Genomic DNA, 27,835 nt, shown 5'->3' with positions numbered 1-27,835 from the left:
TGTTGCTCCTTCTTCTCTCTGCAGGAAGTGGAGGTGATGATCTTAGTGGAGGAGAGAAGCTGAGCTGTCCTGATGATCCAGAGGTTGAAGCTGCAGCAGTTTGACTTTAAAGAGACTCTGACTGGATCCTGATGATGAATTCTGACCTTAGAGATATTGATCCTGTTTATCTGATCATGTCTGTCATTTAGTGTCTGATATTGTTTGTCTCTGTGGACCAATGAGGATCAAATGAAAACTAAGCTCTTCACCAAGATGGATGCCTCCACTGGAGGCATCCATCTTGGAGAAGAACAGTACTGCCACCTCCCAGTTTGAAACGTCACGGTGCGGATCGGCTGCTGAGGAAGTCCCAAGGCTCCATCTGTTGTGAGTCCTTACGCACTATTATCCAAGATGGCGACGACCAGTGCTCCATAGGAAGCAGAGAGTGATGGATTAATTAGTGACAGGAGTTCCGTGGATTTATCATCATCTGTTAGCGATTTGGAATATATAGACCTTTGTGATAGTGTTGCAGCCTTAAAACGAACTAAAAATAAACCAGAGGTTTTCGTCTTTGTGCAACTTTATTAAACAAAAAATCCACGGTTTGAGCATACAGCAGATATGTTTTCTCTTTTCATTTTTTTTTCCTATCATTTTCCCAAAATGCATTGTTTTTCTTAAAGGGGTATTATCATGACAAAGAGCTGTGAAATAACACCAAACAAAAATAAAGTAATTTGAGCACATATTCAGTCATAAACCAAATCCATTTTTCTAACTAAATACAAAATTAAATACATGTTTGCCAATCAATAATTATACTTATCAATTTGACATTTTCACTTTCCTAACGTATTTCTGGGGCTCTACACCCTCCCCTACTAAAATAATAAAATGTTTCCAATACATTTTACACTTTAAAACGTAAAGAATGTATCCTTACTACTAGTTTCTAACATTAAACTCATTCAGGTACTATTTTGTTACATGTCGTTCTTCAAACACAATAACAAATACTACACCTCAAATTAATACAAATGCATGTATACAGGATAAGTACATTTACTTATATTCCTGTTTCAGTGTATTGACTTAAATCATTGGTACATTGGTAGGCCTCCCAAGTCCATTAAGTCACATATGGCTAAATCTACCATTCCACCTTAATAAATGTATCCACATTACACATACTTTGAATGTAGTATGACCTCTTACAGACTACTTTTGTGTTACCCTGCAAAACACTCACTTCTATAAATGCATCAATAACTTTTAAGTGTAGCTGTAGTCACCAGAAATACATTTCTGTAAAATGACTCTTTCTTGTAACCAAATATTTTGTACCAAATGAACAATAAAACCTTTTCAATTAACTTTAGTTTTAACTGTGACAATGTATGGTTCAAAATACCATTCTTTTTTCTTCAAAGACATGAAACTAGGTTTCCCTAACTCGTTATATGTAAAGATGGATTTAGGTTGACGTGTTCTTGAGGAACGTCGCTCCTGCTCCACCTCCTGATCACCCTCTGAAGAAGCACTGAATTCCACTGCTTCATCTTCAGTATCCATGTCTGGATTTTGACTTGGGTCTTGGTTCTGCATGTCTCTTTCCTCATCTCCCTCGTCCACTTGATGCCTGACGTTAGCAGAATTGTTCTCATCCCAAAACTGGCTTTGTCTTTGTACATGTCTCCTAGTTTGGGTTTCTTATGCAGGTTGGCTTAATCTGGGCTGAAAGACGGGGGCTTTTGGGCTGAGACTGGTAGTCGTGCTTTGATGGATAATCCACATAGAATACTCGTCCTCACTACAGCTGTCTGAATCCTCAGGGACTTGATCTCTGGTTTGACGTGTTTGTCTGTTTACTTGTCTCTTTTGGTTGTGTTTTGCTTTTGGTTCTTCATCAATAAGATAAGGACAGGGTAGTAAGACATTCCTATGAAGGATTCTTTCCCTCCCTTCACCATCCAGGGGTGTCACCACATAAACTGGACTGTCTCGCCCTCTTCTCTCTTTTATGACATGTTTTGTTCTCCCAGTAAGCATGTATTTTTCCAGGTCCTCCTCTTTCAGACAGGTTTTGGACAAGAACGTGGTCTCCAGGTTGAAGTTCTGAACTCCAGGCTTTTCTGTTATACTTTTGTCCTCTTTTACTTGCTTTTCTCATGTTCTCTTGTGCAATGCTGTAAGCTTCCTGCATTGACTTTTGCCATTTGTCTGCATAGTCTTGATGAGACTGTGACTGCTTTTGTTCTTTTGGAAACAATAAGTCAATGGGTAGGATTGGCTCTTTTCCAGATAACAGGAAAAAGGGTGAAAAGCCAGTCGATTCATGCACTGTGGAGTTATATGCATGTACTACTTTGTTCAAATAGTCTTTCCAGTTAGGCTTCTGTGTTTCTTCCAGTGTTCTGAGCATGCTTAACAAAGTTCTGTTAAAACGTTTAGCTGGGTTAGACTGAGGATGGTAAGGTGTTGTCCTCGAATGCTGTATCCCACTGTAACTTTCCAACTTTCTGAACAACTCATTCTCAAATTCCCTTCCCTGATCATGACGGATTCGAGCAGGGTATCCGAATCGCAGAATAAAGTCGTCAAAGATTTTGCGTGCAGCTGTCTTTCCAGACTTGTTAGATGTTGCATAAGCCTGCGCAAACTTAGTAAAATGATCTACTATTACAAGAATATACTCTACTCCACCTTTGCTTCTCTCTAGATGCAGATAATTGATCGAAATCAGTTCAAAAGGTGCAGAGGTTGTAATAGTTTGTAGTGGGGTTTTGGTATTTCGGTTGGGCTTCTTTTGTTTCAAACAGCGGCTGACTCTTGTAACATAATGTTCAATTTCTTCTCGCATTCTTGGCCAAAATAACCTCTCCCTGACCAATGAGATCATTCTGTCCGCGCCCAAATGACCCATTTCTTCATGGAGTTGCTGATAAATCAGTGTCTTGAGCTTAGCAGGAACTACAAGCTGATTTCTGGTTTTTGTCTTTCGGCGTAAAATTCCATCTTCGTCTAGGTAAAGATGAGGCCATTGTCTCAAAAGTTGTCTTACTTCAATTGGCTCTTTCACTTTATCCCTGTATTTCACTTTCTCATTCTTCTGCTTTAATGTGATTACTCGTTGAGTCACCTGATCTTCTTGTTGAGCAATTTGAATGTCTTTGATTGCTATTGGGTCAACTGGAGTTTTGCATTGAACAGTTAGTTGTGACAGTACATCCACATTGCATGTTACAGCTGATATCCAGTCAGTATCACCACTGTGATCTGCTCCGAGTCCTTGTTGTAGTGCTGCTATGTCATCTGCTTTACATTCCTCTGTGCATGCTGACATTATTTTGTCCATTTCTGCAGGTTTGCGAGACAGAAAGTCTGCATCTCGGTTGACTTTACCAGGTCTGTACTTCAAAGTAAAACGAAAATCAGCTAATTCTGAGACCCAGCGATGTCCAACCGCGTTCAGTTTAGCACTTTTCATCACATATGTCAAAGGATTGTTATCACTATACACTGTAAAGTGTGGGGCATGGAAAAGGTAATTTCAAAATCGCTCAGTAACAGCCCACTTCAGAGCTAAAAATTCAAGCTTCCCTGAGTGAAGTTTGTAGTTTTTCTCAGTTGGAGTGAGTGTACGTGAACCATAGCCTATGACTCTTAATGCTCCCTCCTGCCTCTGATACAGGACAGCCCCAAGACCTTCCTCTGACGCGTCTAACTGTAACACAAAAGGTTTTTCAAGGTCTGGGTACGCCATTCCTGGTGGATCTGAAAAAGCATCTACAAGCCTTTCAAGTGCCTCCTGCTGTAATGTTGTCCATTCCACAGACTGAGACGGTGGTAGTTGTGAAGGACCTTTCTTTGAGGATTTGTTCTTTGTCTTTGGATGTGACAGCAGGTCATAAAGCGATTTTGCTATCCTTGTGAAGTCGGCTATGAATGATCTGTAGTAACCTAGAAAGCCTACAAGGGATCTTACTTCCCTGACTGTTTTAGGACTTGATGTTTTCAGAGATTGCACAGCTTCTACTTCTTTTGGATTCATCCAGTGTCCATCTTTTGAAACGACACGGCCGACATAACAGACTTCCCTTTTAAAGAAATCACATTTCTTTGCTCTGAGTTTGATTCCACATTCTTTTTGTCTTTGTAAAACTTTTCTCACATTTTCCACGTGTTGGTCAAAATCCTTGCTAAAAACTAAAACATCATCGAGGTAGGGCACACATATCTCATCCCTGAGATCTCCAAGACAACCCTCCATATACCTCTGAAAAGCAGCTGGGACATTTGTTAGTTCGAAGGGGATCCTCAGCCATTCAAAAAGTCCCCATGGTGAAATGAAGGCACTGCATGCTCGGCTCTCTGGACTAACAAAGCCTTGGTGGTAGGCTTTTCCTTGGTCTAGCACAGTAAAACAGGAATTTCCGCCAAGATTTTCCAAAATTTCCTGAATTCTTGGGATGTCTGTCGGGGTGTGTTTTTTCGTTTAATTGTCTAGAGTCCACACAAAGTCGGATGGTAGAGTCTTTTTTTCTCACAATGACTATTGGTGATGAGTAAGAAGAAGTTGACTCCTGTATCCACCCCCTACTGAGTAGATCTTGAATGTGCTTTTTCACTTCCTGATACAAATGACGAGGAATTGAGTTGTATGTTTTTATAACTGGAATACTGTCTTTGAGATGTATTTTCATCTGCAGATCAGGTATGCATCCTGTATCCCATTCATTTCATGCAAAAACTTCCCTTTCCTCTCTTAGCATTTTTTTTTTACTTTGTCTTGCTGTTCTGCTGTTAAGTGTGAAACATCAACTGGTGGATCCCATGTTTGTTTTTCAGGTTTTCCTTCATTCTCTGGTGTCACTTTCATGTGTTTGGTGTGTACATGTCCACTTTCTTTTTGTGACTTCTTTGTGATTTCTTTTAATTCAATTCAATTAAATTCAATTTTATTTATATAGCGCCAAATCATGAAACATGTCATCTCAAGGCACTTTACAAAATCAAGTTCAATCATTTTATACAGATTGGGTCAGATTATACAGATTGGTCAAAAATGTCCTATATAAGGAAACCAGTTGATTGCATCAAAGTCCCGACAAGCAGCATTCACTCCTGGGGAACCGTAGAGCCACAGGGAGAGTCGTCTGCATTGTACATGGCTTTGCTGCAATCCCTCATACTGAGCAAGCATGAAGCGACAGTGGGAAGAAAAACTCCCCATTAACGGGAAGGAAAACCTCCGGCAGAACGGGGGTCAGTATGAACGGTCATCCGCCTCGACCGACTGGGGTTACAGAAGACAGAGCAGAGACACAACAAGAGAGACAAAAAAGCACAGAAGCACACATTGATCTAGTAATCTGTTCTACATTAGATGGTAGTACCGGGTGAGCCGTCTTCTCTGGATGATGTCACAGTTAACAGAACGCCAGACCAGGTGTACCTACTATGAAGAAAAAGAGAGAGAGCAAAAAGTTAAAAGCTGAAATGACGACAGTCATTTCAATGTAATACAATGCAAAACTGGAGAACAGTAGACTAAAGAACAGTAGAAATCAGTAGAGTGAGAAAATTAGACCCTGATGTCCTCCAGCAGCCTAGGCCTATCACAGCACAACTATAGAGATAGCTCAGGGTGTGAGCCACTCTAACTATAAGCTTTGTCAAAAAGGAAAGTTTTAAGATTAGTCTTAAAAATAGATAGGGTGTCTGCCTCACGGACCAAAACTGGGAGTTGGTTCCACAGGAGAGGAGCCTGATAGCTAAAGGATCTGCCTCCCATTCTACTTTTAGAGACTCTAGGAACCACCAGCAGACCTGCAGTCTGAGAGCGAAGTGCTCTGTTAGGAACATATGGGGTAATCAGAGCTCTGATATATGATGGAGCTTGATTATTAAGGGCTTTATACGTTAGAAGGAGAATTTTAAATTCTATTCTTGATTTAACAGGAAGCCAATGCAGGGAAGCTAAAATTGGAGAAATATGATCCCTCTTGTTGATTTTCATCAGAACTCTTGCCGCAGCATTTTGGATCAGCTGAAGACTTCGAACTGCATTTTGTGGACTTCCTGATAGTAAAGAATTACAATGGTCCAGCCTTGAAGTAACAAATGCATGGACTAGTTTTTCAGCATCACCCCTGGACAGAATGTTTCTAATTTTGGCGATATTCCGGAGGTGAAAAAAGGAAACTCTGGAAACCTGTTTAATATGGGATTTGAATGACATGTCTTGGTCGAAAACAACACCAAGATTTTTAACTTTATTACCAGAGGCCAAGTTAATGCCATCCAGATTAAGTGATTGATTAAGAACTTTATTTTTTGAAGACTCTGGCCCAAAGATCTGTCTTGTCAGAATTTAAATGCAGGAAATTTAAAGTCATCCAGCTTTTGATGTCATCAAGACATGACTGCAGTCGAAGTAACTGATTGGATTCATCAGGATTTATGGATAAATATAGCTGCATGTCATCAGCATAACAGTGGAAATTAATCCCATGCTGTCTGATAATTTTGCCAATCGGAAGCATATATATAGTAAATAGAATTGGTCCAAGGACTGAACCCTGTGGTACTCCACAAGTGACCCTAGAGTTTGAGGAAGATTTATTATTTACATGAACAAACTGGAATCTGTCTGACAGATAAGATTTAAACCAGCCTAATGCTTTTCCCTTAATCCCTACAGTATGCTCAAGTCTTTGTAGGAGAATATTGTGATCAACTGTATCAAATGCAGCACTGAGATCTAACAGGACAATTATAGACACAAGTCCTTTATCTGAGGCCATGAGAATTTAATTAGTGACCTTCACCAGAGCTGTTTCAGTGCTATGATGAGCTCTGAAGCCTGACTGAAACTCCTCAAGTAGGTCATTACTTTGTAAATGTTCACATAGTTGATTAGCAACTACTTTCTCAAGAATTTTAGATAAGAAAAGAAGATTAGATATAGGTCTGTAATTTACTAACTGTTAGGTTTAAACACCAAACATCTTATTCAGCAACCTGCACAAAGAAGACACAGAGAATCAGTTATGTTTATCTTGCAAGGAGAGGGCTCGGAGACTGCTCAGTTTACAATCCTCCAAACCACTCTGAAGCAGTCTCCGCTCGCCAGGCTTTTTATTGAAAATTGGAACGCCCTAGTTACACAGGATTTCAACTGCTGAGGGAAGGGGAACAAACCAGTTGAAATCTATTAGGCAGGGAACCAATACACAACAACAGCATTCATTGTTATGGGAGTAACTTCTTTATCTTCCACAGGCAGCTGCAAGATACAATTGGGTGCAACCTGCAACTGCTCGCATGCTTGTGTTCTGATATAAGGAGAAATAACACTTCAGTAATAAGTATAATATAATATTGTAAATGGTCAAGAATGTTATTAGTAAAATATAAGATTGCATAGTCATTTAGTTGTTATAAGTGAAACATAATATAACTAGAATATAGATTAAAAGTAGAATAACTATAATAAATCCAACATTACCCTCCTGTTTATTCACTTTAAGCTATGTTTCATCCTTTATTGGTCTCTTCTTGTCAGATTTTCAACCATAAATTCATTCACAACTTAAAGGTTACACCCAGAGGTCGTCACAGTCGTCGGGATCAGGATACAGGTCTGGAAAATTAAGAGATGTCTCTTCGTCTTCATTTTCAGAATCAGCTGGTGATTTTTCAGTTGCAAGCAGCGCATACATTTCCTCTTTTACGGGCTGTATGGCTGTTGTTATCACTCTAGTGCACAATGCTCTTATAAACGGAATACAGCAACATCCACATAAGGTCAGAATAGCTGCAAACACAGCAATAGACATTAAAATTGATACCACTAGCTGTTTGTATTTTCCAAACACTTCTCCAAAGCCATCCCACATAGATGTATCAACTCCAGAATGGTCTTTCATTTTGCTGTTTAAGGAACGGAGGCCTTCTAGGGCCTTTGTCAAACTGCCATCTGCCGCAGTGTTATTTGGAATAAAGCTACAACACTGTTCTCCAAAGATGGCACAGACACCTCCTTTTTCTGCTAGGAGCATATCAACAGCAATTCTGTTCTGGAAAGCCATTATAGAGGTAGCTGACAGTTGTTCATGGATGGCTGCAAAACCTTGTTCTGTTTTATTATCTAATCTCTGAACGTTATAATGGATGTAGTTGATTCTGTCTACGTTTTTATTTATAGTGCACCACCAACAAATAAAAGATTCAAATCCTGCTGCAATCTGATTTACGATTTTGTACTCATCTGGAACTCCGCGGGGAACTCCTATGCTATCAATATAAGTTGGATCGTCCTCACTCCAACCTTGTACTGCTCTCTTGTTTCTTTTTTGCCAAGCGTGTGGAAAAACACTTTTCACCGCGGTCAATAATTCCCGTACTGTAAGTGGAGTTATAGAAACTGGCAAAATCAATGTCACAGATGCACAAAGGCCAATGGTGTTATAAAGGAGTTTGTCAAATAATCTATTATCACCACACCACCACCAGATGTCACTACGTGCTACAGGTTTGAAAGTTATGTTTACTGAAAGTATTTCTGTACACTGGGTCTCATTTAACTTTCCTAATTTTTTGCCTGATCCAGTTCTATTTACACATGTGAAGTTACCTGGAGCCACATGTTTTGAAAACAGCGGTTTTCCTTTATCTTCAGTAGTTAGAGGGTAAATAGTGTCCCAGAATGTACAGTTTCCAGAAGGCACTGTGTTATTCATTATTTCAGTCAGACATTCAGGAGTCATTGTTGCTGGTACAACCTGTAGCAAGGGTCTGGGACCCATACAAACTAAACAACCTGTGGATACAGTATGAGCAGCTTGTTCCACCATTAAAAGCCAATTATTGCTTTTTCCGGACATTCCTGTGGTAATTTTGAACCAATCATCTGCAGTAGGATCTACATATATGTGTGGAGTTATTGGAGAGACAGTTTTTTGTCCTAAAGTAACTTCAGGCATCATTATTGTTGTCAGGTTTGGGCAGAAAAACAAGGTAATGCACGGATCTGTCTGGTGAGGGCGCCAAATACACAGGGCTAAACCATGACAGGGAGGATCTTTAAATTTTCTGAAACTGGCTGGTTTTCCAAAAGGTTTATGGGTGGTATTTATCGTCAGGAAAATAGTATTACTGGCATCAGTTAGTTTCACCTTTCCTTTCCACTGTCTGGCAATGTTACTCGTACCGTATGTGTTTTGTCTCCACGTATGATCTGTTGTCTCAAACACATTTTCCCAATTGTGCCCTGTCTGTTTCATTCCTGTGCCATCTAAATACCATTTGTAACCTTTCCAATCAGAAGCTTTGTAACCTCCTATCTTGAATTGGTCTTTATTAAAACTAATCACAGTCCGGAGCTTATTATTCTGATAACAAAAATATAGCCCTTCAGTTCTTTTGCCATCTTTCGACTCTTTACATGGATTTTGTAATAGTTTCATAATTTGGGAAGGTTTAGGATTGTAGTGGCCCACTCTTCTTGGTTCTCTGGCTCTTTTAGTTCCATGAAGAATTTGAGCTTCCCATAGCCATATAAATACTGCTGCCACGGTTAGGATGGCTATCCCCAACCACACAAGTCTTTTCCCTTTTTCAGTTAGCATTCTGTTTGCAGATTGAAATCCTTCCTAAAGACCCCTCGGCAGAGGTGTGGACAATCTTCACCGATTTGAGACGATTGTATACTAGAAATACAACCCCCTTTGTACAACGGACTTACTCTGAGGCTCGTTGAAGAATTACAATACTACAACAGATACCACAAAGCGATCACTAGGAGGCAGACTAATACAGTCAAATTGAATGCAATAATGGAAATTGTGACCTTAGTCATGTTTAATGATTCTTTTGCAATGTGTTAAGTGAATCCACGTGCTCCGCTCTGCAATCTTTACAGCAGTTCCAGTGGTCAGCAAAACCTGGAAAGGTCCTTCCCACTTAGGTGAATGCCAATGTTTCTTCTTTATGCTTTTTATCAGAACCCAGTCCCCTGGTTCAACTAACTGGTTTTCCTTTGGAGACACAGAAGTTATAACACTGTCAGTTTGTTCTGTCACTTGTTTCTGTTTTTCCAGCATTTTTCTCATATAGTCTGCTAGAGTGCTTTCATCATCAGTTTCCCATTTGTTCTCAAAATAGGGCAGTCTATATGGTTTACCAAACACCATTTCATAGGGTGTCAGGCCATTTGTGCTAGTAATGTTTATGTGCAGTTTAACAAGGTCTAGGCACTGAGTCCACGGCCTTCCTGTTTCTTCCATGCACTTTCTTAGTCTGTTCTTTATTGTTCCGTTAGTTCTCTCAACTAAGCCCGCACTCTGAGGATGATATGAACAATGGTTTTTTAAGTCTATATGAAAGGCTTGGCCTATTTTAACAATGATTTGGTTCACAAAATGTGATCCATTATCACTGTAGATTTTTTCTGGTATCCCATAGCGAGGGATAATGTCTTTACATAAAGCTTTTGCCACTGTTAACGCATCTGGATGTTTTGTGGGAAATAGTTCTATCCATTTGGAAAATGAATCAACTTTTACCAGACAAAATTTTTTCCCTTCACTAGGACTTAATTCAATAAAGTCCATGTGTAGATGTTGAAACGGATAATCAGGTTTTGGAAACTGACCTCTTTTTGGTCTCAGGTTCCCCTGAGCATTGTGTTTTGCACATATCAGAAATGATCTACAAAAATTTTTTGAATAAGAATTAAACCCATAGGTGGTGTATACTTTGTTTATTAACCCCATAAGAGTTAAACCCATAGGTGGTGTATACTTTGTTTATTAACCCCACCATCCCTCCTGTTGAGACATGGGACTTCCCATGGCTCAAAATTGCTGCCCATTTATAGAGATTTTTAGGCAGAATGGGTTTATTTGCTGGTCAGGTGTACAAGCCATCTGTCCGTACAGCACCATTGCGCTGCCACAGTTTTATTTCTTGTTGTGGGGCCTGGTTTTGCATTTCCCTTAAAACATCATGAGTTAAAGGCTCAGGGTCCATAGAAAGTGTGCACACGAAAGTGTCTGTCATTGCAGCTGTTTTGGCAGTTTCGTCTGCAAAAGCATCCCAAGAGCCAGCTTCTGCAGAAGCTGGCTCTTGGGATGGACGCCTGGACGCCTCCCTGGAGAGGTGTTCCGGGCACGTCCCACCGGGAGGAGACCCAGGGGAAGACCCAGGACACGCTGGAGGGACTATGTCTCCCGGCTGGCCTGGGAACGCCTTGGGATTCCTCCTGAGGAGCTGGCCCAAGTGGCTGGGGAGAGGGACGTCTGGGCCTCCCTACTGAAGCTGCTACCCCCGCGACCCGACCCCGGATAAGCGGAAGACAACGGACGGACGGACGGACGGACGGTCTGCAAAAGCATTTCCTTTAGAAATAGGGTCAGTTTTATTTGTGTGTGCAATACACTTACATATAGCGAGTTTCGCAGGAAGTTGTACGGCTCGAAGGAGTTCTTTTAACAAATTTGCATGAGTTACTGGTTTTCCAGTCGATGTTATCATGCCTCTATTTTTCCAATGTTGGGCAAATGTGTGTGTGTGGTTGCAAAGGCATACTGGCTGTCAGTGTAAATGGTTACTTTTTTTTTCCTTTCATGAGTTTACAGGCCTCAGTCAAGGCCACTAATTCTGCAGCTTGGGCAGAGTAGTGTTGTGGCAAAGAAAAAACTTTTAGTACTGTGTCAGCGGTGACTACAGAGTAGCCAGTTCTTGTTTTGCCTTTGTCATCCTTTTTGGATGAGCCATCTACAAACAATGTTTCTCCCTCAGTCAGGGGAACGTCCTTCAGATCAGCCCTGCTTTTGGCTGTCTGTTCGGCTAAAGCTTGACAGTCATGATGCTCGCCATCAAATTATCTAATTTAGAGAATGTGTTTACATTAAAGAAATACTTTGGGATCTCCCCTTTAATTTTTCCAAATCCTTTTTTGTTCCTGTTGATTTCTGTCGCTCTGCAAAGTTTAACTTCTGTGGTAAAACGATTTAAACCAGTAACATTCTTCATAAATTCTTAAACATCAGCAACTCCATCTGAGGATAACTGTAAAACTGATACATGACTAGACGTAGGGCTGATAAAATCTATCTAATCAACCGGGTTGTACTTTTACCAAACAGCTTTAAGTTCCATTTTAACTTTTAACTTTTGGTTCTGCTAACTGGTGATTCCTAGACCTACAATTAGCAGAAGTTGTTAGTGAGCTAATTCCTGCTTTCCTTAGATCAACCAGATTTAAGTCTAGTGTATTATATTTAAACTAGGGCTTTCAAACTATTAAAATTTTTATTTCAATGAATTTCGTATTCTATCTTTTTATTTCTGAAAGTATAAAAGCTCATTTGGGAATTTTAATATGCACTTTTGCAATAAACCACACTAGTTAAAATTATGCTTATACAAAAACTATTTTTCTTTTTAGGTACTTTTCAGAATTGGAATGACAACATTCTGGTGCCATAAAATGATGAACTATAGCCAATAATGAGCTAAATCACAAATTATTACGCCCTGATGTTTACACAATGTATAAACAAAATGAGTGAATAAATAAATATTTCATGCTGAAATATTTTTTAACTCCTAAACACAGATATAAGTTTTATTATTCATTTATTATTTACTCTCTTTCTCAAACACATATTCCTGAGCGGTCCCTTAGTTTATCAAATGCAGAGACAGCAAGTCTGCCTCTAGAGGGGAGGGCTGCGCCCTGAGCAGCAGGCGGGACATATCAACTATCAGCGACCAATCCTCGGCTGTTTTCAGCGATGTTGGAGCTGTAGGTGTAGTAACAGATGACGCGCATGGTTGATGGGTGTTTCTAATAATGTGTTGTTCCTGGGGGTGTCACCAGGAACCGTTAATTCTTCGTCCAACACATTCAGATGTTTAAATCATGGTCAGGTTTGTTTATCATATCTATTGTCCTGCTTTAGGTCAAACTGTCCCCCCGAGGTTCGCCTCAGATCAGTGTAAAAAGTCTCCCCTACACATATTCCATCCAGCTCCACTTCTCCCATATAATCTCCCCACATGCTGTTTGCCAAGTTAATAAAGTTATAACATTACAATATAAAAAGACCCTACTCTATTATTTTTACAGCTGTCATGAATCCATTGTCAAATACAAGCTTTGTGCATTAATAGTGTAACTGAATACTTTCCCCACGGCTCTGGTTAACTGTACTCCATAATTAGGCACCCAAATAACACAAAAACAAAACCTTTATCCCCAGTTTCAATCAAATGCATCGTAATTCTCTTACGCTTCAGTTGCTATTCTCAGCTCTGTCATACGCACAAATCTACACACACAGACTTACACACAAAAACCCATTAGCGCACAGACATCAATCTCCGCGGATCCAAGCAGTCTCTCCCCCACTCACTCAAACAAAATGATCTCATTTCCACAGACACAATATGTTGTACAAGACAGACAGACAGCTTGCGCGTAGTGTTCTGCGAGACGTCTCTCTCTTTTTTTTTTTTTTTATACGAAACCTCCTTGTTCTAAAAAAAAACTCCCAGAGTGTTGCTCTGTATTTCCCCTTTAAATTTCCCGATTTATTAATGATAGCCTTCTGGAATTTTAGCTATTTTCTGTTTGTTAAGTCACCTCTTAAACCTGAATTGTATTATTTTACCCATGTAGCTAAATGTTAAATTTGATCAGAGTGGGTCCTGTTGTTTTTATCCAGACTTGGGTCTGGGCAAGACCTTCTTTTGCCATTTGCTTCTCCTTGTTTTTGCATTTTAATTTAATTTTTTCCTGTAGTTCGTTTATGCCAGAAGTGGATAGTTTGCCATTGAAGTTGTACCTTTTTTTTTTATCTAATAACATAAGGGCACAATTGCTGCTTTATCTTCTTTCTCAACAACTTTCCAATCTTTACATGTAAGTTCTTGAGTAGCTCGCATTTTTGTTCACTTTGTCCCTTTCCCATTTTGGTGAATGTTTGGACCCAGTGGGTTGCAACACCTGCTGTGTTCTAACACTGGGGTTATTTAGACAAGATGACGATCAATAACTGTTTGTGGTAAAACTCACTTCAACCTTCAAGGTGGAGTTTTCTTGCCTACATGCATCCACAAAAGCTCGTCATATTTGTTCTTGCCTGTTTTGGTATGAAATAAAATACCTAGTGGTATTTGTATTTCCTCACACACACACAGTCACACTTTTGAGCTCTTACTTTTAATCTAACACAGAGGACGCTGCCGTCCTTCACAGAATTTAACTAGTTAGTTTAAACTAGAGGAGTCTGTCCTCCTGCGGACTTTAACTGTTTAGATTTCCTATTTTTTTTAAAAACAGAGGACTCCGCCGTCCTTCACAGAATTTAACTAGTTTGTTTAAACTAGAGGAGTCTGTCCTCCTGCGGACTTTAACTGTTTTTTATCTGCTACCTGATAGTGCCTAGGATTGTCAGGGTTTTATCTTGTTTCTCAGAAAACAGAGGACTCCGCAGTCCTTCACAGAATTTAACTAGTTAGTTTAAACTAGAGGAGTCTGTCCTCCTGCGGACTTTAACTGTTCTTTATCTGAAATGTTCACTCATTCCTCTTTAACGAAATTCTACTCACAATTCTCTGTGTCTCTGGAATTCTTCAACCTTCGGATCCCAGCCCGTAAAGGAGGGACCAGTCCCGGAAAGGGTCTTAGTGCTGTGGCCACAAACTTGCTGGAACCTCACTTTACCTGCTGGGATCGTTAGGTATGTTGAACTCCGGCTCGAAGGACCATTTAATGTTAGGTTTAAACACCAAACATCTTATTCAGCAACCTGCACAAAGAAGACACAGAGAATCAGTTATGTTTATCTTGCAAGGAGAGGGCTCGGAGACTGCTCAGTTTACAATCCTCCAAACCACTCTGAAGCAGTCTCCGCTCGCCAGGCTTTTTATTGAAAATTGGAACGCCCTAGTTACACAGGATTTCAACTGCTGAGGGAAGGGGAACAAACCAGTTGAAATCTATTAGGCAGGGAACCAATACACAACAACAGCATTCATTGTTATGGGAGTAACTTCTTTATCTTCCACAGGCAGCTGCAAGATACAATTGGGTGCAACCTGCAACTGCTCGCATGCTTGTGTTCTGATATAAGGAGAAATAACACTTCAGTAATAAGTATAATATAATATTGTAAATGGTCAAGAATGTTATTAGTAAAATATAAGATTGCATAGTCATTTAGTTGTTATAAGTGACACATAATATAACTAGAATATAGATTAAAAGTAGAATAACTATAATAAATCCAACACTAACTCATCTTGATCAAGAGATGGTTTCTTAAGTAAAGGTTTAATAACAGCTACTTTAAAAGCCTGTGGTACATATCCATTTACCAAGGATAGATTAATCATGTCTAAAATAGGACCACTGATCAGAGGGAATACCTCCTTAAACAACTTGGTTGGGATTGGGTCTAACATACAGGTAGAAGGTTTAGATGAAGCTAAAATTTTAGATAGCTCAGAAAGCTCTACTGCTTTTAAACAGTTCAGACACTGCGCAGGTTCTAAGGATTCCTCCAATGCTGCCTCACTTACTGAGGATGAGGTAATCATGTTTGGGAGGATGCCAATTATTTTATTTTTAATGGAATCAATTTTATTTATGAAGAATCCCATAAAATCATTACTGCTATAAGCTAAGGGAATGGATGGATCAACAGAGCTGTGGCTCTGGGTAAGTTTGGCAACTGTACTGAAGATAAATCTAGGATTATTCTTATTCTCTAACTCTGCGAAGGGTCTTGTTATACAACAATAGACTGTTCTTCCAGATTAGGTAGGATTCCTTTTGGTGTGTAGAGCGCCATTTTCTCTCCAATTTCCTAACATTGTGCTTCAAGGAACGCAGCTCTGAATTAAACCAAGGAGCCAGCTTCCTGTGAATAATCACCTTCTTTTTCAAGGGAGCTACATTGTCTAATGCAGAACGCAATGACGAAGTCATACCGTTTACAAAGACATCTATTTGTGAATTGGAAGAAACAACATTGCTGCCATCTACAGGGCATTTCTGCAAAACGGAGGATATTAAAAAGGGGACAGACTCTTTAAGTTTTGATACAGCATTATCCGAAAAGGTTCTACTATAATGGAACCCTCTTTTGGGGGTGGAGAACTCAGTTAGATTAAACTCAAATGTTATTAAAAAATGATCAGATAGGACAGGGTTGTGAGGAAATACTGTTAATTCTTCACAATCAATGCCATATGTCAGCACAAGGTCTAAAGTATGGAGCCAAGAGTGCGTCGGTTTATGCACATTTTGAGCAAAACCAATTGAATCTAGGATAGTTTTAAAGGCTACACTAAGGTTATCACATTCTGTGTCAACATGGATGTTAAAATCACCCACTATAATAGCCTTATCAGTATTTAACACCAAATCAGATAAGAAATCTGACAACTCATCCAAAAACTGAGTGTAAGGGCCTGGTGGACGATACAAAACAACAAACAGAAGAGGATTTATTGCTTTGCAATTTGGATGAGGGAAACTGAGGGTTAAATGTTCAAAAGAACTGTAGTTATTAATTGGCCTGGGACTAATTAATAAATCAGACTGAAAGATGGTTGCCACTCCTCCTCCTCTTCCAACAGATCTGGGAATGTGGAAATTTGAATAATTGGAGGGAGTTGACTCATTTATACTAACGTAGTCCTCTTGTAGCCAGGTTTCTGTGAGACAAAACAAATGAATCTGTTTATCAGAAATCAATTCGTTAACTAACAAAGTCTTTGGAGGGAGAGACCTTATATTTAATACACCATATTTAATTGTTTTATTTTTAGGTTCAAGGTGAACCGTATTGATTTTTATTAGGTTTTTATGATTTGTTCCTTTTAGATAAGTTTTTGATCTGTTAAGTTTTGGCCGTGGGAAAGACACCGTCTCAATAGGATAATGGATGGGTAACAGTACAGAAGCTGCAGAGAGGTGAGTTAAACTACGGCTCTGCTTCCTGGTCTGGACCCTGGGTTGTCAGCATTTAGGAGGACTAATAAATCCGGCCAGATTTCTAGAAAGAAGAGCTGCACCATCCAAAGTAGGATGGATGCCGTCTCTCCGGATCAGACCAGGTTTTCCCCAGAAAGTTCTCCATTTATCAATGTAGCCCACGTCGTTTTCAGGACACCACCTAGACAACCAGCGGTTGAATGATGACATGCGGCTAAACATGTCATCACTGGTCAAATCAGGCAGGGGACCAGAGAAAATTACGGAGTCCGACATTGCTTTAGCAAACTCACACACCGAAGCAACACCAACTTTAGTGACCTCCGATTGGCGTGAGCGGGTGTCCTTACCGCCAGCGTGAATAACAATCTTACTGTATTTACGCTTATCCTTAGCCAGCAGTTTTAGGTAAGATTCTATGTCGCCTGTTCTGGCCCCTGGCAGGCATTTAACTATGGTCCCTGGTGTCTCTAGTGCCACATTTCTGACTATTGAGCTCCCAATAATCAGGGTCGGCTTCTCAGCGGGTGTGTCGCTGAGTGGGGAAAATTTGTTTGAAACGCAGACGGGTTGGTGGTGAACTGGGGGCTGAAATCTAGAGCTATGCTTCCTACGAACTGTCACCCAGCCGGCCTGCTTACCCGGCTGCTCGGGTGCTTCTGGAGGACCACTAAGTGAACTAACGCTAGGTCTATGTGGCTCCGCGCTAGCAGAGGGGCGGCTATCAGCTGGTCTTTCCATAGCACGGAGCCTTGACTCTAATTCTGACACCCTCGCCTCCAAAGCTACAAAAACACTACATTTATTACAAGTACCATTATCACTAAAGGAGGCAGAGGAATAACTGAACATCTGACACAGAGAGCAGGAGATAAGGGGAGACTTAGTCAGAGACGGAGAAGCTGAAGTAATAGTAGGAGAGGAAGCCATTGTGGAGCTAAAGCTAGGCTAGGCTAAAGCTAGGCTAGCGCCCTTCTACCACGCCAAGAGAGCAAACCGTGAAACACGAGAAGTTCCCAAGCGTGATGTGCAGCAACAGAAAATGTTTTAAAAGTGCTTATGTATTAGAAACAGATGTTACAGCAAAGAGATTAAAGATAAAAGCGTGAGAATCTGGAGCAACAAACCGTTGCTAACGCAGTGAAAACAGGAAGTGATACAATACGCCTTACCGCAAACAGGAAGTTTGCGGTAAGGCGTAACATACAAGATTTTACATCTTGTATGTTATCCACTGCAAATAATGAACCAATTATTGTCCTGTTTTGTCTGATATTGTTGTCTGTGTTGTTTTCCACTACAACTGAAATTGTGGCTTTCTCAACAGTTGGTATCTGTATTAGCTGCTGCTGTATTTGTAATCCTTCTGGCCATGGTGCGTTTTCATTTGGTTCCAAAACTGCATATTGTCCCTTTAACACATTTTTCTTTAATTTCCCACAGTTTACTCTGAACATTTGACTTTTGGGATCATAACATCTTGTCTCCCTAGTCTTACTGTTTGATTCTTTGACATAGATTTGTCTTTACTTAACACACAGAAAACTGCTTTTGCTTTTTTATGTCCCACATCTAAGGCTGACCCCAGGCTGTGCAAAAACTTGTTGGGGAGAGTCTTATTCTCTTGATATGTTAGACTTTGCCAGTTCTTCAATGACATTGAAACCCACTATTGGCTTGGTGATCGGCTGAGAGCTTACAAAAAATGTCACTAACAGTTCAGTGTTTTTGTTTTCTGTGAGACTAAACTCAACTCCTACACTTTTTGTCTAAGGTCCATTGTGCATATAAGAAACTGAACAGGAGTTTCTCTGGGATCTTGTACTGCACGTGTCAAAGCATGATATAGATCTGTTGCATCTTTCTCTATGAAGTGTTTCCTAAGCACTTGTCTGAGAGAGCTCAAGGATAATTCTTGCCTTCTCTCTAGATAACTTTTTAATTTCACATCAGGTGCAATGGCTTGGATCACTGCTTCAACGATCTCTCCCTCATCGTATCCTTTTTTAGTCCTCGTTCTATCTGTCTATCAAGACTAGTGAAGTTCAATTTATCCTTTTGTCCCGCATCACCAATTTGTCCAATAATTCGAAAATCTCTTATGTATGTTGGGTGCAAATTTACTTGGTCTTTGACTTGTGATGACTCTCTTTCAGAACTTGGTGAGCTGCTTGATATTTGCAGTGGTAAAACTGAAGATGTAGTACCGATTTGTACCAGCAGGGGTCGTTCACTGAGCACTTGTTGCTCTGACGCAGCACCTGACAAAACACTCATATCAGCCTTCTAATTGAGGTCATCTATCAAATCATTTGTGGTCAACAGGACTGATAATCCATTGTCGTCTAAAGAAGTGACATCTTCACTTTCCAATTGAACAAGCATTTTTCTTCTTATTAGACTTAGACTTAGACTTAGACTTTCTTTATTGTCATTTTGTATACACAGAGTGCATACAGAACGAAATTTCGTTTTCACACAGCTCAGAAATATTGCAGTAACTCTACAGGATACCTTGCAGTGAATTACAGTACAGGATAAAGTGCAGTGATCAATCGCAGTCACTTACAGGATAAATTTCAATTTGCTTCCGGATAAAGTGCAGCAGTGAACAGTAGGCAGTTGAAATGTAGACAATGTAAACCAAATGTAGACAAATATGCAGTAGGGTGCAGCAGTGATTTAAAAGTAGACAGTTGCATTGTACACAGTTTTGCAGTGCGTTTCCGGTTAAGGTGCAGCATCAATTTTTCAGGATACGATACAATGTGCAAATGTGCAAATCAGCGAATCTAGTGTGGTACACTTTTGTTATTAACATGACAACTTCACCTCTTCACTTAGCTGCAGGCCTAGTGCTTCACTTAAGGCGGTGGTTCTCAACCGGTGGGGCGCGCCCCCCCGGGGGGGGGGGGGGTGCCGACACTCTCCCGGGGGGGGCGCGAGTAGGCTACTGGATGGGAGTGGAAAAAAACTGGAAAAAAAAAATTTGCACTTTTTTTTATCACTAAACTACTTTCATAAAAAGTTAAAGTTTTGTATTTACATAACTCCTGAATAAAAATTAAAATGTGTTTGGACTGATTTAAAAAAAAAAGTTTTGAACAAATGGCGTACCGCGAGCGAGCTATTTTTAGAAACGTAACGTCACGATGACGTCACATCACGTGGTACGCAGTAGGACAAGCTTGCATATTCCGCCGCTGTTTCGCTGTAAAAGAGACGTGCGTTACCCTTGGTTTTACTCGGTAGACGACTGCTTTTTCCAAATCTAAAACCATGGTTTTTAAACATTGTTGCAATGGAACGTGCAACAGCGACTCGAGGTACGCTGATCGGCCGCATATGAAGGATGTTTTCTTCAAGACTGCCAAGGAGAAATGTGTGCGCTGGGTACACCGGTGCGGTCGGCCTACATATGTAGCAAGCATTTTGTCGGAGGAAAGGGCCCAACCGAAGAACATCCTGACCCAATTCCAGCGACATCAAGTCAAGGTAAGAGTATTTTGGTGGCCGACATGTTAATAAAGAAGCGCCTGCTACCTTGATAGCATATAGGCTATCATGGTAGCATGCGCTAACTTGATCCCCTGCTACCAGGATAGCTTACTCAAAAACATTTCAAATAAGACAAACATTAAACATATACCGATCCCTGAACGGTGATTACAAACAAAAAAAACGGCCGATGACGCCATGACCGCCGCGCAGGAAAAAAAACCACAAAGCTTACCGTTCGATCAACTCAGCCAGTTTTCCAGTCTTTTTAAGCCCTCGACACTCAAGCCATCGTTTGAGCTGAAGGTTGGTGTGTTCTTCGACAGTTCGACCAGTAATCCGTGTGCCTGGGACATCGTCTTGGGAAAGTTTAACGGCTGCAAAGTCGGTCATATCGCTGTTTCTCTTGTGCGTGTAATAGCTGGTTGCTACGGGCGCTCTCTACCTGTATGCCCTACCTAAGCGGAAAAAGCAAACGAGCAGCAAACGAGCTGTCAATTGATATGCAGGAACAGCTTATTGAGCTGAAGAGTGACAGTAGACTGAATGAAATCTTTAGCTCCTGTCCTCTTTCGTCATTCTGGGCAGCATTGATGCAGAAATACCCGGAACTCTGTGACGTCGCCTTGAAGATTCTCCTTCCTTTCGCATCGACATATTTGTGTGAGGCAGGATTCTCAAAAATGACTGCACTCAAAACAAAATACCGCAATCGTACACAAATCGAGGATGATTTGAGGCTATGCTTATCAAACATTGAGCCAAGAATTGAGGATCTTTGCAAGTCCATAGCAGGCTCAGGTCTCACATTAACATCACCTAATTATATAGCAATAGCCTAGTAATGATAATAGGCCAACTGATGATAATAATAATAACAACAACAATAAAGCATGTAACCTCATAATTATATAGCAATAGCCTTGTAATAATGATAGGCATATACTACTCATAATAATAATAATAATAATAGTAATAATAATAATAATAATGCCTGCAAGCTCACATTAGAAGTCTGGTGCTACTGCCAATTATAGCAATAGTCTAGTAATGATGATAGGCCTACTGATGATGATAATAATAATAATAACAAAAAAAAGCATGTAACCTCACAATTATATAGCAATAGCCTAGTAATGGTGATAGGCCTACTGATGATAATAATAATAATAATAATAATAATAATAATAATAATAATAATAATAATAATAATAATAATAATAACAAAAAAAAGCATGTAACCTCACAATTATATAGCAATAGCCTAGTAATGGTGATAGGCCTATACTACTCATAATAATAATAATAATAATGCCTGCAAGCTCACATTAGAAGTCTGGTGCTACTGCCAATTATAGCAATAGCCTAGAAATGATAATAGGCCTACCTACCGCTACTGATGATGGTAATAATAATAATGTGGGCCTAAAAATAATAGCCTAGGGCTATCTATCTATCTATGCAAGGTAGAGCGGGGCGGGGTGGGGGGATGGGGGATCTGGGCGGGGGGCACTGGGGCCCCAACTGCAATGAACCAGCTTTGGGGGGGCCCAGCTTGCAAAAGGTTGAGAACCCCTGACTTAAGGCATTTAGCTCATCCCGTGACAGAGTAACCAGCTTCTTCTCAATATCAGCAAATAGAGATTCCCACTCACTGTCCATGACGTCTTTTGTTGGTTCACCCCTTGGAAAGACTCACGTCTGTTTCTTCATTAGTTGTTTTCTGTTTTCAGTCAGTGTCGTCTGGCCAACCACTCACACGTCTGTGTTGCTCCGCCGAGACGTTTTTCCTCTTCATACAAAAATAAAAATCACTTCTCGTCGCCGAAAACATTTGCTGAACCGGGCGGAAACACCAAAATTTATGTTGCACCCTTAAAACGAACTAAAAATAAACCAGAGGTTTTCGTCTTTGTGCAACTTTATTAAACAAAATCCACGGTTCGAGCATACTGCAGATATGTTTTCTCTTTTCATTTTTTTTCTTATCATTTTCCCAAAATGCATTGAGTTTTTCTTAAAGGGGTATTATCATGACAAAGAGCTCTGAAATAACACCAAACAAAAATAAAGTAATTTGAGCACGTATTCAGTCATAAACCAAATCCATTTACTAGATACGAAATTAAATACATGTTTACCAAATAATAATTATAAGTTGATAAGTATTATTATACTTATCAATTTGACATTTTCACTTTACTAACGTATTTCTAGGGCTAAGGATTACCTCTTCAGGTTGGTAATACAACAACTAACCTGTGGTGGATCATGAATCAGAAAGGTGTAAAAACTAATGTTTTTCACTTTTACCTGATGTACTGGAACATCCAGCTGCCATGCATGTGAGCATTGTTGCTTCAACAATAACTCTCTGAATTTTAGTGGTGAAGTCCTCTGGAAATCAGAAATAATTGTTGTTGATCTCAGCTGTGTACAACGGCTCCTACTGAATTAGCTTGTAGAGCGCAGTGCCTCACCACACAGAGACGTCACAGGATGTGATGTCAGCAGTGAGGCGTTACCATATTTGGGCAATAATGGCCACTCCCAAACTCAGTGATCATGACGACAGTTTTTATTTTTCTACTGATTAACACTAAATCGCTTCAGACAGCGGCGGCTGCTGTAGCGATCGCTACAGCAGCCGCAGCAGCAGCCATAAGACAAAAATGGCTGTATTTTTTATCCTACTGGGCGGGTCTTCCTCTGCTGAGACGCGGCCTGTGTCCAAAGCCGCTTTCTGCTGTTGCACAAACGTGTAAACAACATCCATCCATCCATCCATCCATCCACCCATCCATCCACCCACCACCCACCCATCCATCCATTTTCTGACCGCTTAATCCCTCATAGCGTTGCTGGAGCCTTTTTCCCGATATACAATAATTGTAGCTGTCCAGTGGTTTCAGGGGCTTTCATGCTCTCTCGTCTGTACTGGCCTGGCGTGTTTATAAAGCAGCTGTACATGTCGCGGTATGGAACCCTTGGCCAGCATTTCACAGACTCGCTCCGTCCCTTCAGGCTTTTGCTGTGTGGATCTGGTAATCTGATACCATCAACTATCAACTTATTCTTAAAACGATATTGTGATACGTTATCTAAAGAAGAAAAATATGTGGAGAACTCGTCAGTTTCGCTGTTTGCGTCCGCCATTGTGTTCGTCTTTTGCCAACCAGTCCGGCGCGCATGCGCGAAAATCCCGGATCAAAACAATAACAATGAACTGGTCTATAGCGTACCGCGCACGTGACGTCACTGTCTCAAGAGCAACGCCCCTTTTGCCGCTTAGGTATGGCATACAGGTAGAGAACGCCCGTAGCAACCAGCTATTACACGTCATGTCCGGTTGTAGAGAGTGAGTACGTGGACTAACAGGGATGCTGAACTCCTAAAATAATTAAGGTTCCAAAGTGTTCCTCCCGATAAAGAACGATTGATGTAAAGGAAAATCTGTTTCAGCAAAGTCAGGAAAAGATCACTGAATGCCGAGGAAAAAACATGGTTCAAGACCGATCGTCAGGATGCAGAGGTATACGGCGAAAGAGGCTATTTTACGAATAGCGAAGCAAAAAAGGGTCCTACAATTCAAAGGGATGAATGTCAAGATTTTTCCGGATTTAGCCGCGGAAGTGTCGAAGAGAAGAGCGCAATTCAAAGATCTGAGAATGAAACTACATCAAGCAGGAATAAAACATGGTTTGATTTATCCGGCTACACTGATTGTAACATTTAATGGAGATACAAAACACTTTTAAGATCAGAAATCGGGAGACATCTACTACAATCAAGTAATTGGACCAGCGCTGTCAAGCAATTAAGTATTCTAATGACTGAACTTTGCATTAGGAATAAGTACATCGATTGCAGGAATGAGGAACTGAACTGGATTGACAACTGTAAGACATGCATCTCGAGGAATTGGGAATCGATATATGGATATAAACTTAAAGACATAATTATCAACTCCAAAGTATATAGTATTATACATTATATTGATTATTTTAAACTCAAGGATTGAAGATAATAGTTTACTAAATATAAAGATATTGGAAATTAAAATATAGTTATGTTCTTAGTTAAGGACTGTTAATATTTTGCCCAATTTGTGTGTATTATAGTAAGTTTACTAAATATAAAGATATTGGAAATTAAAATATAGTTATGTTCTTAGTTAAGGACTGTTAATATTTTGCTTAATTTGTGAGTATTATAGTAAGAAATTCGATGTATGGATTATTAGGCTGAGAACTATGATGGAAATGGAAGTCAAGTGGAGTTCAGCTCACTTATAGCAACCTGACAACTAGAGTGGCAATACAAAGCGGTATGTCTGAATCTATGTGTATGATTGTATATATGTTTTTAAATTTAGTTGTTTTTTGTGAATTGCTTTGCTCTAATATAGAATCTAACAGTATGAATCCAAAATACATAATCTTCAGTATGTTATTTAAATTACCTAAGAAATGTCTTAAAATTGCTCATATTAACATATGTAGTCTCAGAAATAAATTAAGTGATTTAACAGACATATTGCAAACAAATAATTTGCACATATTGGCAGTGTCGGAGACTCATGTAGACTCTTCATTTGATGATGAAACTTTAAGGATTGATGGATACAACATTTTTAGGAATGACAGGAATATATATGGAGGAGGAGTTGCTATCTATATACAGAATCATATACCTGTTCAAGTGATGCCAGACTTAATGTATTCTAGTATTGAAGTTATTTGGTTAAAAGGTAGTCTGAAACATCTAAAACCAATACTTATAGGGTGCTGTTACAGGCCTCCAAATGCAAATAGTGAATATTTGGACAAAATATGTGATATGTTAGATCATGTTAGTAGTATGAATATGGAAATTTATTTGATGGGTGATTTTAACATATACTGGAATTCTTCTGACTGTCCGAGGAAAAGCAAATTAATGTGCACAGCAATAGCATGTGGATTATCACAGATAATTAATAAACCGACAAGAATATGTACAAAAAAGGATTGTATTCGATCAGCTTCTTGTATTGACCATATGTTTATAAATAGACTACAAATATGCTCAAATAGCTTTTCGGTGCCAGTTGGTTTTAGTGACCACGATCTTATTGCAATTGTAAGAAAAACAAAAGTTCCTAAATCGGGTCCAAAAATAATAATGAAAAGGTCATTTAGAAGATTTAATCATTTACAATATGAAAATGATGTAAGAAATACAAACTGGTCAGAGGTAATTCTACAAAAGGATCCAGAGAAGGCCTTTCAGCTTTTTGATCAAACCTTAATGAGAATTGTAGAAAATCATGCACCAATTAAAAAGTTTACTGTTTGAAATGTTAACACCCCATGGTTGGATCAAGAATTAAAAGATCTTGTGAAAGAGAGAGAGCTAGCCAAAAAAGCAGCAATTATATTTAAATTTAAATCGGACTGGCAAGTGTATTGTAAACTTAGAAATTTTGTAACTTAGGTAAATAAAAAGAAAAAGAAATTGTACTATATTAAAAACATTCTAGCAATAAAACATGATAGTAAACAATTATGGAATACACTGAATAATATATAAAGAGGAAATAATAAATCAATTCCAGCTTATTTAAGACATGAAGGTGAATTTTTTACTAGACCAAGTGATATAGCAAATCATCGTAATGATTATTTCATGAAGAAAATAAACAAACTAAAAGATACTACACAGCCATACAAGACAGAGTTATCAAATACACTAATAAATAAGATGATCAAAGACAAAACCTGTTGTTTTGTCTTTGATCATCTTATTTCTAAAAGTGTTTCTAAAGTGGAATTACTTCTGATGAATTGTAAAAAAAAAACACCTGGTGTAGACTACGTTGATCATATGTTGCTTAAACCAATAGTTGCTATTATTGCTCCTATTATTGCTCATATAATTAATTTGTGTTTTATGCATAATATATGTTTGCAAGAATGGAAAATATGTAAAGTAGTGGCAATACCTAAAAATAAGAAAATGCCCTTTTCTGGATCAAACAGTAGAGCAATAAGTTTATTACCAATTCTTGGTAAAATAATGGAAAGAATTGTTTATGAACAGATTCAATCTTATTTTAAGAATAATGATTTGATTACAACGTTTCAGCATCCATATAGAGAAAAACTCTCAACAGCCACTGCCCTGACTGATGACTGGTTCAAGGATATGGAGGAGAGAAAAATAATAGGTGTTGTAATGCTTGATTTCACTGCAGCATTTGATATCATTGATCACAAATTACTGTTAAAAAAACTTGAGTATTATGGCTTTTCACAAACTGCATTATTATGGATGAAAAGTTATTTGTCGGATAGAAGACAACTAGTTTATTTTAATGGCAGTTTTTCAAATGTAAGGGCTGTGGAACACGGGGTGCCTCAAGGAAGTTGTCTTGGGCCGCTCCTGTACACAATCTTTACAAATGATCTTCCATCTGTTTTAGAAAAGGCAAGCATCTCAATGTTTGCAGATGATTCCACCATATATTTAGCAGAAACTAATATTAGTGAGTTAAATACAAAACTACAAAGAGAGCTACAGTTAGTGGTGGACTGGATAAGGAGTAACAAATTGGTTCTCAATGTATCTAAAACTTCCTTTTTTTTTACTTTCCAAACCGAAACTTGAACTCACCATAGAGCAAAATTCTGTGGATCAAAAAAAAGAGGCTAAACTGTTGGGAGTGATAATTGATAATAGATTGTGTTGGGATAGACATGTTCAGAACTTGTTAACTAAAATGGGTAATAGTTTATCGGTCATTAAAAGGTGTTCAAAATACTTTACACCGCAGGTTGTTACACAAGTACTTGATGCTTTGTTTTTTTTCACATCTTGATTATTGCTCAGTGGTTTGGTCAAATACTTCAATTAATATAAAAAAACTACAAGTAATTCAGAATAAAGCTGCACGTGTTGCCCTTTCATGTGGGTTTAGATCAAATGTGGACAAAATGCATGATAGTCTTTTATGGTTAAAAGTTAAAAACAGATTGGTGTATTCAGTAATGGTATTTCTATATAATGTTATAACAAATAAAACGCCTTTCTTTTGTTTACAAAACTATCCTTTAGTACTGATACACATTATTATCCAGCAAGACATGCAGTAGGAGGTAGTTTTATTTTACCTAGAGTTAAAACAAAATCAATTCAACGTTCAGTTAGGTACAGGGCAATGTGTAAATGGAATTCACTCCCAAAGACTATCATACAACAAAACACTCTCTATGGTTTCAAAACTTCACTTAATAAAATTAACATTAACTATCCAAATTTCTTTGAAGGTAATATTTCTTAAGGAGATACTGTGTA

General features: G+C 39.1%; 1 protein-coding gene and 2 long non-coding RNA genes across 3 annotated transcripts in view; 1 reads left to right on the top strand and 2 right to left on the bottom strand.

Moving 5' to 3' along the window:
- The window catches only part of LOC118560258 (protein NLRC3-like), a 492,641-nt gene that overhangs the window by 43,708 nt on the left and 421,098 nt on the right, over window positions 1-27,835 (top strand). The window lies entirely within an intron of this gene.
- On the bottom strand, window positions 157-17,324 carry LOC118560273. The gene is made up of 3 exons (XR_004929235.1): window positions 17,315-17,324; window positions 382-384; window positions 157-245 (listed from the first exon to the last, which is right to left on the bottom strand). It is a non-coding gene; the product is annotated as an uncharacterized LOC118560273 (long non-coding RNA).
- LOC118560271 lies at window positions 7,112-15,244 on the bottom strand. Its single transcript, XR_004929232.1, has 2 exons — window positions 14,611-15,244; window positions 7,112-10,028 (listed from the first exon to the last, which is right to left on the bottom strand). It is a non-coding gene; the product is annotated as an uncharacterized LOC118560271 (long non-coding RNA).

The sequence above is a fragment of the Fundulus heteroclitus genome, unplaced genomic scaffold (assembly GCF_011125445.2).
Source record: "Fundulus heteroclitus isolate FHET01 unplaced genomic scaffold, MU-UCD_Fhet_4.1 scaffold_41, whole genome shotgun sequence".
In the NCBI taxonomy this organism is placed as follows: Eukaryota; Metazoa; Chordata; class Actinopteri; order Cyprinodontiformes; family Fundulidae; genus Fundulus; species Fundulus heteroclitus.
This window is presented reverse-complemented; position numbering and strand designations above follow the sequence as displayed.